At 40.9% G+C, this 5,000-nt stretch overlaps 1 protein-coding gene across 5 annotated transcripts in view; it reads left to right on the forward strand.

The window, feature by feature from the left end:
* The window catches only part of LOC137977488 (two pore channel protein 1-like), a 57,689-nt gene that overhangs the window by 31,733 nt on the left and 20,956 nt on the right, over window positions 1-5,000 (forward strand). The gene's annotated exons all lie outside the window — the stretch shown is intronic.

Raw genomic sequence — 5,000 nt, forward strand, 5'->3', positions numbered from 1 at the left:
TTTTTTTGTATATCTGCATTTCCAGAAATCGAAGAATACAAGATTAGTGTCCCATGAACATTTAACAAAGAAATTAATAAATTGCGTTTTGTGCCATCAAAAATGGGGGGTCGACTTATACATGGGATCGACTTATACACGGGTAAATACGGTACCTCTTGTCTCATTTTTAAATTCTCTGTTTCACGGGTGAAGTAAAATCACTCTATAACCATGTTCTTAAATCACTAGCTACCGGTATGTTCATATTCTCTCTGCATTACAATAGAACAGAGAGTACATCTAAACAATATGCAAGCAGCTATGGACAAGACAGTTAAGGTGACACCAGATGTTGTTCCAACAACAGCGGTGGCTGTTCAGTTATTTGAAGGAAGTGGGGGGCAATTGACAACGTGGTGCCCGTTTCTCAAAGGTCCCGAAAACTTTTCGGGCCCGAAAAGCCATTTGAGAACTTGCTAACCGCTCCTTCAGGAAAGCCGATCTTTTAACATGTTTTCAAGGTAACAAAAAGCAAACTGACTATGAAGTTTGACGACTCAAATCCTCTCCGTTCTTGAGAAAGAGAGGGAATTGTGACACCCGAAAATGGCCCGTAAAGTTTCGGGACCTTTGAGAAACGGGCCCCTGGCCAGAATTTGGTATAGACCCATTGTCTTGTGATGCCAAAGTTCAGCAAGAAGGAAACACTTCCATTCACATTTTCCTGATTTTCTCACTTATTCCGAGTTATTCAGTTATTCCGAGACCTCACTTATGAGTATTGCTCATAGCTGCAAATTTCAGCCGGTTGTTTGACTTTACGTCATGTTTCACTTTATCCTCCGTGAAATCACATCCCTTATTATTGAGTACTGCTCAGGTTTTTTCTATAGGATGAAAGGAAAATGTATATGACACAATTATAATTTTACTAGCTTAGCTTGTGAGGGTGTGATCCAGGGTGTGTTTAAATTCAGTGCTTTAAACAGCGTTATACATGTGAAAATGTATTCTTGGAAACAAATGAAAAATAAAAACCCACGAGTTTGGAAACAAAGAGTGCTGATTTACCTGTATCGTTGTGTTTTCTTATAAGCTTATTCAAGGGGCAGCCTTGACTGCAAACCATTATTTCGGCTCGGTAGCGTTAATTTTCCTGCGATTTCAAACATTTTGTTGTCGTCTCATTCTGGAAAAGTTGCTTTATTTGATGTATTTCGATTCATACAAATACTTCTTCGAGCAAATGCAAATATCACGTACCAGTGGCACATGTGAATTTTTGGCCTTTCAAAAGGCAGCCTAGTGGAGGTCCCAGTCGTTGAAAACGTCTGAACATGCAGGGAACCATATAGGTTTCACATTTGTGGCGAGGAAATAAAAATATGACTCCTAGTAAAGATTAAAGGCGAAACCTTGTAGCCGCCATGACTCAACTCCCATCCCCTCCCCTCCAAGGGTTGCGTGACTTCTTCCAAACCCCAGCCCTGTTAGTTGAGGTCTCGACTTGTCTGTCCCATGGTGCGGAAGGGTTTGTCAATTTTTCATTTTTATTTGATCATCGACAGAGGAAAATTGAAAATTGATCGGATATTTACTGCATGGATCATTTCCTCCATCTTGAAAGCCCCTTCCTTGAAAAATCAAAGAATTAGACCCTGATTGGAAAGCTTCTGAAAAAGAATGATTTCAAATCGACTGGCTGCTATTCAATTCTTCTTTCTTCCTTTGCAAAGAAAAATTAAAGATTTGTATAAATTTGTCATTTTTAATTTTTATTCAACAAGAAACCATGGTTTTCATGTTTGTGTTTATTGGAATTTTATTCTCAACGTTCCTTGGTAAAAACAAATGAAACATTAAAAATACAAAATCCATTTTTTCATTTTTCATTTCTCATGGAAATCAAATGGACGGAAGGCCCACGGACCAATTTAGTGCCGGCTGTTTTAATTTCTTTCAGTTATGCGTGCAAAATATAGTCTTGTTTGTTCAAGTGGATGGTGAAGGCAGTGAAAAAAATCATTGAACAGAACGCACTTCCCTTTGGTCTGCTTTTACCATCGTCTTTTGTTTAAGAGCCTGGAACCGTATGTTTACTTTCGGTAATCGGAGCCTCATGTTGACCTCTGTCGCGCCATTCACAGTATTTGAAGTTCGCGAAAAACTTGAGATGTTCAGTAGCGCTGCTTTCTTTTTTTTGTACCCGAAATAATTAAGCGCGACAAATATTCGGGAAAGCACTTTGATCTTACAAACTTTGGCTAAACTTCAGAATACCCGGCCACGATTAATGCGTGACATTAAATGCATGCTCCCGCACTCCCGCAGTGGAAAAAGGATGAATATGAAATGGGGATAAAACTACTGCTCCCGCACTCCCGCAGTGGAAAAAGGATGAATATGAAATGGGGATAAAACTACTGCTCCCGCACTCCCGCAGTGGAAAAAGGATGAATATGAAATGGGGATAAAACTATTGCACCCGCACTCCCGCAGTGGAAAAAGGATGAATATGAAATGGGGATAAAACTACTGCTCCCGCAGTCCCGCACTCCCGCACTCCCGCAGTGGAAAAAGGATGTAAAATCAGTTTTAGCTTTCAATTTACGGTTTGGTTAACTACACTTTTTATGAGATCGTCTGACATTAAATGCATGCTCCTAAGAAGACTTTTTATGAGATCGTCTGAAGAATATAGCACTCGTTTACTGATTAAGCCTAAGCGCTTGTTTCAGTGATTAAGTCGAAGCACTGGTTTAAAATATTAGCTTTCAATTTGCGGTTTGGTTAACTACACTTTTTATGAGATCGTCTGAACATTATAGCACTCGTTTGCTGATTAAGCCTAAGCGCTTGTTTCAGTGATTAGGTCAAAGTACTCTTTTAACATTGTACCTTTCAATTTGCGATTTGGTTAACCACACTCATTATGAGATCGGCTGAAGTATATAGCACTCGTTTACTGATTAAGCCTAAGCGCTTGTTTTAGTGATTTGATCGAAGCACTCTTTTAATTAACAGTTTAGCTTTCAATTTGCGGTTTGGGTTAAATACATTTTTTATGAGATCGTCTGAAGAATATAGGTATGCTTGAGCGCCTTGCGGCTGCACTCGCATCTCGCTCCGCAATTTTTGATCTTTTTAACCTTTTTACCTTTCAAATTTTATTATAATTTTATATCTTCGATAGTTACTAAAGTCTTAAAGCTATATACAAGATCTTAGAATGGCATTTAGTTATTCAAGACGAGCGATTAGAGCCATTTTACCACTACAAGATGGAAAACCACTCTTCCGTGGCCTCTGGCGTAAATTATGTGATCTGGGTATTGCAAGATTCAAGCCTACGCGCCGTGGTTGCCGTGCTGGCCGCAAGAAAAGCAACTTGCTTTCATCTCTTCCACTGGTCGAGGAAGAGCTAAACTCAGTCGAATCGAATTATTGTCAACCTACTGAGTTTGTGAAGAACGTTTGCGATTTACATATTCCTCCATCTCAAGAACCTGACTTATCAAATATTCAGTTTGTCACCTCTAAAATACCAAGACAAAGGACTATGTACGTTCCAAAGCTGATGCTTGCAAATGTCATGTCTCTTGTACCAAAGATGGACGAAGTTCAGGAGTTTCTTCATCGCAACAAGATCTGCTTGGCCTTTATTACGGAAACCTGGCTCAAAGAATCGATTCCAGAAAGCATTGTCAACATCCCTGGCTTTACTATCATACGTAGGGACAGAGTTGTCAACAATCACGGTGGTGTGTGTGTTTACATCAAGGATTGTGATTTTAAGTACAAGGTCCTCCAAGAACTTACGTGTTGCCAAGATCATGAAATCGTTTGGCTCCATCTGAGACCTACTCGATTGCCGAGGGGTTTTTCCTGCTTAATTGTTGGTGTCGTTTATCACCCACCCGGTGCAGACGATAATTCTATTCGAGATCATCTATTTCAATCATTTGCTCTGGCGGAGTCCAAGTTCCCGAACTGCGGCTTTATAGTTGCTGGCGATTTCAATCGGCTGGATGTTACAAGAATCAAAAAACATTTCCGATTAAAGCAAATTGTCAAATCCCCGACTCGCAAGGATGTAATTCTCGATTTTGTGTTGACTAATTTGAACGATCATTATGTTTCTCCCGAAATTTTTCCACCTTTTGGGTTGTCCGACCACAATATAATCATGGCCTCGCCCAAAGTAAGAACCGAGAACTTGAACACCAGGAAAGTCATCTATAAGCGTGACTCCAGAGCTAGCTGTAAAGCAGCAATGGGACGATATTTGTGTGCCCTGGACTGGCCTCTATTATTTAATTCCCTTGAAAGTTGCGAAGAGTTGTTGAACACTTTTCAACAAGTGATTAGTACTGGACTCGATCTACTTATGCCTTTGAGAAAGATCCGCGCAATTCCATCTGACGTTCCTTGGATGTCCCAGAAACTAAAGTCGCTGATTCAGAAAAGGCAGGAGGCTTTTTTTAATAGCGGAGCTACGTCCGTCCAGTTTAAGCGCTATAGAAACGCTGTCAACCGTGAGAGAAAAGAATGTAGGGCTAATTATTACGAGTCTAGAGTGCAGCAAATGAAAGGTGAACATCCCAAAGCCTGGTGGAAAGAGGTTAAGCGATTAAGTGGAATGCAATCTCGCAGTTGCGACCTGTTAAGCAAACTTGATGTCGAAGAGATCCAAGATCAAACTGCGGAGGAAATTGCTAACACCATTAACAAGGCTTTCCTCGAGCCGCTAGAAGAATACAGATCCAGTCCGCTGCCCCCTTTGCCGCTGGAGGATTGCCCGAAATTCCTGGAGGTAACTGAAGAGAGAACCTACAAATTGTTGTCAAGGCTCAATCCCGCAAAGGCTACTGGACCCGATGGTCTTCCAAACTGGCTTCTGAGAGAGTTTGCAAGCTTGGTCGCCTTCCCGGTAAAAACCATCGTGAACGCCTCCTTCAGCGAACAGCGTCTGCCCAGCTCCTGGAAATATGCTGATGTCACCCCTCTTCCGAAGAAAA

The sequence above is a fragment of the Montipora foliosa genome, chromosome 11, assembly GCF_036669935.1.
Source record: "Montipora foliosa isolate CH-2021 chromosome 11, ASM3666993v2, whole genome shotgun sequence".
Lineage (NCBI taxonomy): Eukaryota > Metazoa > Cnidaria > Anthozoa > Scleractinia > Acroporidae > Montipora > Montipora foliosa.